Source organism: Sturnira hondurensis, unplaced genomic scaffold (assembly GCF_014824575.4).
Source record: "Sturnira hondurensis isolate 20B ecotype Veracruz unplaced genomic scaffold, ASM1482457v3 Scaffold0020601, whole genome shotgun sequence".
NCBI lineage: Eukaryota > Metazoa > Chordata > Mammalia > Chiroptera > Phyllostomidae > Sturnira > Sturnira hondurensis.
The window spans coordinates 1,138,616-1,151,060 of NW_028093232.1; the positions used below are offsets into that span (position 1 = coordinate 1,138,616).

Below are 12,445 nucleotides of genomic sequence, written 5' to 3' on the forward strand. Positions count from 1 at the left end.
ACTAGAACTTGAGAGACTCTAATTTCTTATTTTAAACAGGAGACACAAGGGGTCTATTTGTGCTATAAATTCCATGGTAGATTGAAGGTACAAATCTGACTTTTAGAGAAAATCTGTTGTGTCCACACGTCTGGAGTTTATATTTCATGGCAGATTTGTACCCCAAGCTCTGGGAGTACGGGGCTCCACAGACGGAAATAGTGGGGCAACTGAAAACAGAGGGGACGGATGCACAGTCTTTGAGGATAACGTTGTTCTCTGGGGTAAAGAATGATGGACAACAGAACAGAGGGAAGTAAGGAGCCAGCCATTTACATTTTTAAATTAAACCTGAAGTTGGACAACCAACCTTTGGCAGGCTTTATAGTCAAATGAAGACTACATGTGAGAAAAACAAGGGAAAATTACTTATTTGACACATAGTTTGGATAAAACGTGAGGAGTTAAATCACAATTAAGGTATGGTTGCCCTTTCCACAGGTGGCAAACCACTTAAAAAGATACATCTGGAGAATCAATAGAGACCCATCGGGTTGTTCAGGATTCTTGTAGTTCCTCTTCACTGGTGACCCCAAAGGGTACCCCTGGGGAAATGGATCAAGACATAACAAAATAACTAAAAACGTCATTTTATTCAAGAAAGCCGTCTCTGTCTTTCCTTTACGAAATGTCTTTCCCTTTAGAACCATCCCCTCAGTTTGCTTTTCACACATACCTTGAATTATAAGCAGGGACCTAAATTTAAATGGTCACAGCCGAGGGGGCCAGTTAGTACACATAAACAAAGCGCTTTCCAGGCCAACCCAAACAAAGGCCGTGTGCAGCTTTGCCAGAGGGAGGAAAAAAATTCAGTCCAGTGGGTGTTTTCTCAGGTGCTACCTGTTAAATGAAAAGATCTTTCTCTCGCTCCCTCTCTCTCTCCCCCCCAGCCTCTCTCCCTCTTTCTTCTTTCTCTCTTTCCTCTTTCTATTTATCTTTCTTCTAGTTTATGCAGAATGATAGAGGAGATCAGAAAGGGCACATTGTTTCCCTCTTACCCCTCTAACAGCACAAAGAGAGAATTATAAACCAAAAAGCTGGCAGACTCTGCCTAACCTGTGTGAGCTGTTTTAAAACGTGAGAGTAGGAAGAAAAATCGCATTTCTACACAGCAGTTCAGGCTTAGAATGATCCCAAGGGACACACACACACACACACACACACACACACATGCACAGGCTTTCAGGAGGCAACATTTTAATCTAGTCAATATAAATGCTAACTTAGGAAATTTATCCTTACAAGTGGAAGTGACAGTACCAGGGAAAAAAAGCGTTCCCAAATATATATCTATACACTCAGCATAAACTTTGGTATTTTCAGTGCAACATCAGTGGACAGGCATCTTCAATGATCAGCAACTGCTCAGTGCAAAATATCAACTCTTCTTTCTCTCCTGGACTCTTTCCTTAAGAAGCAATTTAAAGGATCTAATTAGTAACAAGTTGGTGTTTTAAACGTGTAAATGGCAGGACTTTCTCCAACTGTAATCTGCAGTATCATTTTAGTGTACATTAAAATCTAATTGTTCGTAATAAAATTAAAAGTTCACTGATCTTCCCGTGCATGTTCTTCCATTTTAAACTTTCTCAATTTCAGTAAATCTAAGCTCCCAAGGTGTGTCTGCGATGGCAAATGAGGCCAGTCCGTGCCAGCTGCCCTCCGCAATGCCCTGGCCACTTTCCCACTAAATGCGAGAGGCATAAACTTGGTGTTATAGTTTTTTAATGTAATGGAAAAATTACATATAGGCAATTTTCTCCTCTATACTTACTCAAACCCTAAAAATATAAAACCTACTCCAAAGGAAAAATATCAAAATAATTTGAAATAATGACATATTAATTTCTTTTCTAACATCTAATTTTATGTACTATGCCCCTCACAACAGATTAATACAATACCCTTTTTATTTTTACATCATTTTTGTATTGTTGGACATTTTTTTAAATTCTATACAGATTTCTTCTTTAGATATTAGCAAAACCTCTACATAGTTTTGCTAAGGTAAAAGAAGTTTTAAGCAAGTTTTTATATTTGGATTCCAGCTAAAAGAGAAAGTGCTAATTTAAGAATGGACGTTTTACAAAGTACTTGTTTGGATTTCACTAAATTACAAAGCCAAGCTAAACTGATTCTTAAAGGTGTTGTGTAGACAGCCTTGTGTTGTTAAGAGAAGACTCCTGTCAACAGAGTCTGCTACCTGCCGGCCCCTCCATTGTGCTCCCAGTCCTGTGCACACAGGTGTGCAGAGCTGTGCACACAGGCACAGCTGCAAAGGTTGCTAGTGCAAGCCTTAAGACTCTCAGCATGTTCCCTGACCAAATCTCAAATTGGAACAATGGCAAATCACATCCCGAGACCTTAAATCTCCACACTTTAAAATGGGCTTGTCCCTTCATTTAATCTACTTTGTGAGATTGCAACAAAAGTTTTAATTTGTCAATAGTTCCAAGATCTTTAGAGATAAATAGCATATGCATAGAGGTTGCAATAGTAATGGCTTCCAAGTGCTTGCTCCTTACATATTAACAATGTATGTCAATGTTTTTCTTCAAAGTCAGACAAAAAATTCTTGGAAAACTGACATCCTATAGTTTCAAAGTTACATACATACCCAAAGCTTTGCTGTTAAATAAATATGTTGTAAACATCACCACTTTTAAGCTTCATTTTTTTAAGTATAAAAAATTAATCATAATGTTTTTCACTCTACCTTTGTAAAGTATTTGTTAGGATTAAGTTGTATGAATTATATACAAACACTTCAAGCAAACTAAGCAAATACCATCAAGAACTATCTGAACTGAGAATGCTGACCAAATTCTTGTGCATGATTTTTGTAAAGTCAGTAAAACTTTTGCTCCATTAAATGGATGCACTAGGCCCTGTTTCTATCTGTGAAACCATTTCTTTTTTTCCCAAGACAGTGATATTAATGATCTGATCACTTAAGGATTCTTGAGTTTTTAAATGGACTCTAATATTGTCTCTTTAAGAAAAGTATATTTTTAAAATAATTTTTCACCTAAAAATGAGTAAAACTGTACCTCTCATAGTTAGTGTTGTGAAAAATAAAATTTAAAGTTAGTTAGTACTGATATACAATATTTACTAGATCATAATGAAAGTTGGCTTATTCTAGACAAAAAGCATATATTGCTTGCAAAATAAGTACATTATCCACATGCTTAGTGTTGACAAAAAAGGAAATAGATGGGAATGAATTCATTGTTGAAAAAAGACTTTTAAAAACTCTAGTGCTAAAAACACACTTTTTAGTGCATGAGGTAGTTTGCACTCTTTCCTCAGCTACACCCAAGAAAGGAGGCTTGGACTGTTATGGTTTTGCACAGGTCAGGTGACCTGTCTACTATCTGTAAGGCTGAGGCAAGAATCCCTTTTGATGAGTTTGTGAAAAACTCCTCTGACCAAACTATTCTGTTTTTATAATTATCCTTTTTATCTACTTACTTACTTATTTTTCAAGAGTGGGGAAGGGAGAGAGAAAGAGAAAGAAACAGTGACCCATGGCCTCTCATGCACCCCCATACTGGGGACCTGGCCTGCAACCCAGGCATGTGCCCTGATGGAGAATTGAACCAGCGACTCTCAATAGCAAGTGGATTGAGGCCAGCGCTCAGTCCACTGAGTCACACCAGCCAGGTTTGACCAAATTACTGTTTGTATAACTATATCCTAGAGTCTGACAGTCAGCACTGACAGTCAAAATCAGGGCTGCTCATATGGAATTAATATCTATTTTTGAGAAAATAATTTATTTTAAAATATTTACATTGCATACGGTCTCTGTATGCTTTTCTGGTTTTCATTATCATTTTCTATAACTTGTCAAAGCTCTTCTATTTTGTTACTTTGTATTTGGTAGTCTTTATCAGTCCTCACACTTGGAGGGCCATAGACTTTAAGATATAATAAACTTCAACATATGATGTGGCCAGAATTTAAGTTTTTAATAATTCTTTGATTGAAAATAAATGGCACAAATCTCATTCAAAGTAACCAAGGCAGAGTATTCATTAAAAAAGTTTGACTGAAAAAAAGTCCCCAATACCTTTTAAAAATCGCCAGCCCATACTTTTCAATCCCTGTTCCTAGCTAGGCTCCCAGGTTAGTAACCTGAAAGGCAGGTTAGACTGGAGTGATGGTTTCTCTTTAATTTTGTTTAAATATGTATCTCAAGGTTGGTAGCAAATATATGGAGGTTGACAGGAAGATAATAATGCTGATTAAATTATCTCCTTGATTCACTTCTTGCAGCACCATTTCACACTCTGAGCTCCCGGACAATATTACATTTGGTGAAAAAAATGTGTAAAGGTCAGTATATCTGTCTTCAGATTAATGGAAACAGGGAAACAACCTTCCGCCCCTCGATAGTTCGAGTCAGGGTCTGATAGTCCATGATGACCAATCTCCAATACTGGCTTTTGAACCCCCATGGAAAATGAAACTTTGCAGTGAGAAAAGATTAAGTAAAGCCGGTAGCATGTGTTTTAACAAAAAGTGTGTGTGTGTGTGTGTGTGTGTGTGTGTATATATATATATTAAAGCAAAAGATTGTTAAGCTATAATTAAAGAAAAACTCCCATAATTATATACTCACATAACTGGAGTTCAGTGCGATAAGATTTGGCATATGGATTCACTGTGATACTATCGACACACCAATGTAACACANTGTGTGTGTATATATATATATATATATATATATATATATGTATGTATATATATATATACATATATATATATTAAAGCAAAAGATTGTTAAGCTATAATTAAAGAAAAACTCCCATAATTATATACTCACATAACTGGAGTTCAGTGCGATAAGATTTGGCATATGGATTCACTGTGATACTATCGACACACCAATGTAACACACATTTCTGTCACCACCAAGTTTCCTCTTGCCCTTTGCCCTTACCTTCCTCACACCATAAGGTTGCGTCCCTCATCGGGCAGCTGCTGATTACTCTTCATTACCACAGATTAATTTGCAATTTATATACTTTTATATAAATGCAATAATATAGTATATACTGTTTCGTTGCTTGCATCTTTCACACACTGAGACATCCATGTTATTGGGTGTATTAATAATTGTTTATTTGTATGGCTAAGTAGGGTCCCATTGTAATGGGTACACTGCAATTTATGTAATCCTTGGCTGGCAAAAATAAAGATGTCAGATGACCCACGTTTGCCTTCCAACGGTGTGGTGCGTGGTCTTGGTGGCCCTGCGGGGTCGGTCAGTGGGGAGGAGAGCTGGGCTCTGCGGAGGCGGCGGGCACAGGGTGGCTGTGCAGTGCGCTGTTCCCCAACAGGTGTTTACGACTTCGCTGCCCGGGATCAATTCCTTTCGTGCCTGTGAGCCACCTTCTAAGGATCTTCTAGAGACGGGGAGAATCCGCATGCCCCCAGCTCAAGGCTGGGGCTCCTCTCTGCAGGGTTTGCGACTGTTTGGTCTCTGAAACACGCTGCAGGGGGCACAAGGTGCATCCCTGCAATGAGGAGCACCAAGACGCGGCACTCGAGACGGAGATGCGGACAGGCTTGCACACACTCGGATAGTTTGGACAATATAGTTTCAGACCACAACTTTTAAGGATTTAAAATTGTAATAGCCACAGAAGATGAGATTACACTGGAAACTTTGGAAAAAGATGAATCAGAGATTACATAGGATATGGCTGAAGAACCTGAAGAAGAATTGAATTCCATGGGGAAACATGAATCTAGAGAAGATGAAATTTTCCAGAAGTTAAAAACTAAATTAGCTCTGGAACCCCAACGGATTCTCAGATATGGCAGAGGAATCTTCCCCATGGGGATTTCTGACAAAAATATCCCTCAATGAAGGGTATTCCACACTGGCCCTGTGGTACCGAGAGAATATATGTACCCCAGAATATCATGCCTCAACTCTTCAACTGCCTGAAGGCGACAGGCTGGGCAGGAGGGTTGACTGGGCCTCCTAGTCGTCTTCACCTGTGCTGAAGGCTGCAGACTGGGCACTGGATACACCGAGGAATTTGTCTTGGAGCAAGATGTAATAGATACACGTTAACGACAACATCGTGATTCAGGGGGTCCAACTTTTTGGCATCTCTGGGCCACACTGGAAGAAGAAGAGTTGGCTTGGGCCACACATTAAATACACACACACTAATGAAAACTGATGAGCAAAAAAAGGTCCATGATAATTTTTGTGACATCTGCCACCACAGATAAGCATAAAAGTCCTCACATGATAACCCTAACTATGCAGCGGCCCTTTTGATGATATTTTAAAATTGTTGAGCAGGTCCCAAGTTTATGATTACTAATATAGAAAATGTACACATCCGCCCCGGCTGGTGTAGCTCAGTGGATTGAGTGCGGGCCTGCGAACCAAATGATCACGGTTCGATTCCCAGTCAGGGCACATGCCTGGGTTGCAGGCCAGTTCCCGGTTCCTGGCAGGGGATGCACAAGAGGCAACCATACATTGATCTCTCTCTCTCTCTCTCTCCTTCCCTTTCCCTCTAAGATAAACAAATAAAATCTTTAAAAAGAAAAAGAAAAAAAAGAAAATGTACTCATCTAAGTAATAACACATAACAATAAAACTAAATTATCTTTTAAGTCAATTTACAATTTTGTGTTGGGCCGCATTTCTACCCATCCTAGACTCCCTCCTACCCTGCATGCGGCCCATGCACTGAAGGTTGGACACTCCTGTCATAAAGCTTTAAAAATGCTCTTGCAATTTTATTTTTTGGATTTATCATTAGAAAATAATTATACAGAGAGAGATACAAAGATGTTTTAAGCATCGTTTGCAATGTAGAAATCTTAATGAAAAAAAAATGTCCAGTGACATGGAATGGCATAAATTTTGGTGTATCTATCAAGTGGAGGGCTGTGCAGTTATATGCATACCGAATAAGATCACATCTAAATTGACAAGTTATTATTATATATGGTATTCGTAGTATAAACATATATTTTTGAAAAATATTGTACATATGTATGTGCACAGAAATAAATCTGGAGAAATACATACTAGATGTGAACTGGTTAGCTATGAAGGGTGGGGTTAAGTGAAATGACCTTTATGCTTGTAAGTATATTTCTTCAATAAAAATAGGTTATGTGCCTAGTTGAGTCAAAAATAAATAACTTCGATGAAGTCTTCATGTGAACATATGGTTCATTTTGTTTTGGCAAATACCTATGAATGAAATGGCGGAGTCATGTGCCTGGTGGATATTTCACATTACAAACAAAACTGCCATACTTTTTTAATGTGGTTTATAGCATTTTGCATTTTCATCAGAACCGTATAAAAGTTGCAGTTTTCCCAAAACACTTGGTATTTAGCCAATCTAATTTAGCAGCAGCTAAATATGTTCGGCTCTAGTTTTTGCATTCCATCAGCTCATTGGAGTCCCCCCAGTGCCTTTGCAATTCAGGGGCATTTTACATGGTGACACAGGGGTTCCCCACCTGCGCACTCATCCTTTTCAGAATCTTCTGCTTAATAAGCCCAGCCACTCCAAGCCTGAAACCCTCTCCTTTGATGCCACAAGCGAATAAGACTGTGGTTTTCTACTTGAGTTCTACCCATCCTGTGTCATAGACTGACCCTTAATGCAAATAGGAACATGGATTTAGCCTGTTTTCATGGGTGGAATTCCCACCCAATTTTGCCTGCTTTTGATTGCTCTTCGGTATTTTCTAATAAATAATTAATTATAAAGAAAGATTATTTTATTTGGTTTAATAAACCTCTCTACTCTTACCCCTTTGGTTTAATATCTTTTTTTCTCTTCTAATTTGGCTAAAATAAATTTTAACCACAGTGGACTTATTTTTCTTGCCATCCATTACCTATTTCATCTATGATAAAATTATTTAAATTTGTACCATTTTATTAAAATCGTGCAGGTGAAAGTCACTAATAAGTAATTTCCCACCAGGCTAAAAGGCCTGTTCACTCTCAGTTACATGTGAAATTAATGGCCTTGCTTGTTTTTCACTAACGGGGTCAACTCCAAATTTCTATCCTCAATCTGCACACTTAAAATTGTAATATTTTTAGTTTTAATAAAGTTAAATGTGATGTTATTTTTTCTAAAAGATGATTCTTTGAACAAGTTTTTTAAGAGCAAAGATAACATTTTCTCTGCATTTCTTCACATTTTGCTCAACTAACCCTCAAATATACATATATTTGCTCAATTTCCTAATATTGTTTAAAGAGATGCTCTTGGGGGGCAGGAAAGAACACCAGGAAAATGCTGGCTAAGAGAACACAGCTGGGTCTCTGCTCTGCATCTGGCTTCATCTGTGGAAAAGTAATCCTGTGCCAATTAGATCCTGGAATTTACAGTGTTTTTATAAGGCAAAGTGGTCAAGTTGGTGCAACACAAACTGTAGCCAAATTTATAGGAAAATGTGTCACACAGGCTTTCCAAGGACATGTCAGAAGACATAACATGAAGTCAAACTACAGGTGAGCAAAGAATTTTTCCCCAGGGCAGGAAACAGATGTGTTGATTTTGGGGGGCAGAAATACCTCAGGAATCCACAGTACGAACAATTGTCCAAAGCCTTTTTAGCACCTAGAAGAAGCCCAGACATTTCTCTATGTCTTAAAATGATCACAAAATGTACTGCTTTATTTAGCTATCAATACATGAAATTGAGAAAGAATCACATCTCAGATATAAATTTTTTATTAAGACATACTAAAATCACATTTTCCTGCTCTTATAATTTTCAGTGATTTCTAGATTTATCAAAAAGCTATTGAAAATTGAGGCCGCTTATGTAGTTCAGTTCCAAATGAAAATCATCGACATGCTGACAACTCAGCACATACTCACCGACCACTCATAATTGGCAGGGCTGAAAGAAACAGATATAATAAAAATGGTAAGTGTGACACTATGGAATAAGTATACTCCACAGAGGCAACACCAAGCCCTGGAACTAAGGGACTAAGAAAAGGGACTAAGTCTTTTTGAAGGCAGCTCAGAGTAAAGGACAGTTGATAACAGTTTGAAGAAAGAGTGGGCGCTTGCTTGTGCACAGAACCAGAGAGGGTCCTCTCCGCATTCAGGGAATGCCGCCCTAGCTGGGATGAGAGAATGGGGGGAAAGCAGCCAGAGATGAAGCTGTGGAAAGGTCGGTGGGAGAGTTAGGGAAAGCTCCATCAGGTAGAATTATCAATAGTAAACCAAGAAAGGACATAGTCACACTGGAAAGTCAGATTCATCAATCAGGCTTTTTTTTTTTTTAATGACCTTGGGGATGACAATGTAACAGGTAGGAAGACTTGTTAAGGATTATAGCATACTGAGTAAAGTGTATGAGTGTAAACTAGGATGCAAAGGTCATCAATTAATGTTCAAGGAAGGAAGAAAAGAGGGAAGGAGAAAAAGAGGTTAGGGAAAAGGGAGGGAGAAGGGAGCCAAGTCTTACCTCTCATTGCTCAGAGAGGCAGGAGGTCGTGAGAGATACAAGTGCGTGACGCAGTCCTGCAGAAACAGCATTTTAATGTGGCGGAGGGAGGTTGGACTTCCAGCATTAATAAGAGACTTAAAAAATAATAACATCTGCAGAAATTTTACTGTCTCTGCTGATTTATTTCAAATAGTCATTTTAACCTCAAGAAAAGCATGTGTTACTGATTGGAATGTAATGTTACTGGCAATGTCTTTGTACATATTTTCCAAGACTCCATGGAGTCGGCTTAGGTTTGTCTTCCCTTAGACCAGCGCTCATGTTTGCTGAGGCTTTGTCCAGCACAATGAGATTCTCCTTTTCCCGTGTCCATGTTCTTACGTATGTTGTGGTTATCATCAAACTTTTCCATGTTATAGCTAAATTTTTCAAGGTTACAGTTAGATTTTTATTTCTATACCACCTCCCAAACTTTCCAAAAGGTAAGGCACTGCAGATGGCTTGTAAGATAATCCATTTTTAGCAAAGCTAAGTGTTTGTTCACATTTTCCAGAACATTTGCATCCAAGAAGAGCCACATGGGGATATATTTCCTCATTCTTTACTCATTTAAACACTGTTTGAGTTAGACATCTTGAGTTCAATGAGGTTAACTCTTAAAAAACAAATGTTTTATAACCATTCTACAGAATTTAGAACGGAATCAAAAACAGTTGGCTTATCACAACCTGTATCAATTAGGAAATTGATGCAAAGTTAATGTTATCATCATTTCCAGGTTCCCATTTCTGCCAGTGCCAACACAATTATTTCAGTCTCCTGGATTAGAAGCTTTGACATCACTTTTGATTCTGCCCTCTTATGGCCCATTATAAGTAAGTTACCAGTAAGTCCATTTGCAACCTCATCTCAAACTGCCTCAGTCCTTCCAATAGTAATTAATCTCTCCAACACCTATATTCTCTTTTTATCTAGTAAAATTATTTTGTTCAGATATAATATCAATCTCCAACAGCTTGAAATAAAAATTTATGTGGTCCTCCACTGAACGGTAGGTCACCTTCTTTTAGAATGTCTATTTTTTGCATTAAAAGAATTTTTAAACCACTCAATGCGCTTCACTTTTCAACACTCAGATAAGAGTTTTTGGAAAGGCCACGTGTCACCAGCTCCATGAAGCAGTGAATTGGCCTTGTTTTGGAAAACCTTCCAGGGATTTACCCAGAAATATACGCTCATGAAATCCTGAACCACCATCATCAAAACTGCTCCACGGTAGGTTGGGAACCCCCACAGTTTCCCCTCTTCCATTCGCTGGATCATCTCTTCACAATCACTCTGAAGGGGCTGTTCATTTACTGCAGCTAACTGTTTGGCAAACTCCACACCTCAAAGCAAAGGCGCTGTTTCTGTTTCAGGTGTCTCTTAAGTAGCTGCCTTAAGATAAAAAAATATGAAGTCATGTCACCTTGAATGTATTTTTCCTGAAACCTGCTCTAAGATCAGCCGTCTTGTCCTGCCAACACATTTGTTAGCTCCTTCATGAACTGAGTCGGACGAACCGGTCTGGTACTAACTCTGTCTGTGGCACATTTGGCGGCTTTCACACCTGATGTTATGCTGTGGAATCTAATTTTCAGTCTCTCTTCATCTTTCTGTGCCATTGAAACTCTGTGCCTGAGTTTTCCTCGTGCTGTGGGAGCTACGTGAGCAGCTGGTTGTCTGCTTGTCAAAGGAGAGGCACTGCAGTGGCAGACGCAGCAGCCACCAAACTCAGGACTCAGTGGCTCACTTCCCTTCTTTGGGGCACCTTCTGTAGCTTTTTGAAGACTGCTGTTGTAGCCTCCAAACTTTTAAGTGGTTTTATGTTGGGAAGATTTGTGGTTTGTAAATTTACTGTGCTTAATTGGACCTTCGTGCCCTTAACTGATATTTTACAAGTTTACTTTTTAGTATCCTCCTTTTCACTGTCTTGGCTCTCTGTCCTCTTGGAAACCTCATCAGTTGAATTGGACTTCCCATCTTTCTTTCTATAGATCACACTGTTACTGTCAAAATATCTTTGGATATTTTTTTTGTCCTGACCAGTCTATAAGGAGTACCAAGTAGCACAGCTGCAGCCGCGGATGCCTCTGGGAGGTGGGAAAAGGGGAGAAAGAGGTGGGATCACCAACACTCTTGGAAACATTGTCCAGAAACAAACTGAACTGTGAATGAAACTCACGTGTCACCTCTTCACCTCACTATATTCTCTTAATTCTTTTACATTTACCATAACCATTATTAACATATAACTTGTATGACAGCTGTAAAAATATCTGTCTGCTTTACTGAGAGAAGAGACAATATCTTTTTCAATTTTTTAACCCTAGGTTTTCCATTTGTCATGCTTGGTTTTCCATTTACGTTAATATAACTACCAACCACTGTTTGGCACATTATAGGCATATGAAAGCCAGTTAAAACATGTTTTTCAACATCTAAATGATTTGAAGTATCATTAGAAGACAGATCTTAATAAATCATTATTTTCAGAGTGATTTCATAAACACTCTCCACTGTCTGCCCCACCCAGTGTAAACTTCTCTGTCATTCTTTCAATGTCTGACAGTATTTCTCACTGTACATTTTTACATATTTATCACCAATTCCTAAACAAATCTTCTATTCCAGGTATCCTGGAATCACAGCTGACTGCTATTCTCACCCTTCCACAATCCCTATTCCAGTAGGTTTTGACCCAAATTGGGGTGACTTCTTCTGCTCTTTTCCAAATCCTACCCGTAATTCTGAATCCAGCTTGGGCCCATCTCATCTATAACAACTGAAGAGATCATTCTGGTCTCTAATGTCTCCTTCTCTAGACTTAATTCCTTTATTTATAACATACAGCATAGTTGGATTTCTATGACACTATAGGTATGTATTGGGT

At 38.6% G+C, this 12,445-nt stretch overlaps 2 pseudogenes; one reads left to right on the top strand and one right to left on the bottom strand.

The window, feature by feature from the left end:
- The first annotated feature begins 5,252 nt into the window (after positions 1-5,252).
- LOC118975934 (programmed cell death protein 2-like) lies at positions 5,253-6,130 on the top strand (annotated as a pseudogene).
- Positions 6,131-10,514: 4,384 nt separating this feature from the next.
- Positions 10,515-11,701, bottom strand: LOC118975935 (28S ribosomal protein S31, mitochondrial-like; annotated as a pseudogene).
- Positions 11,702-12,445: the final 744 nt, after the last annotated feature.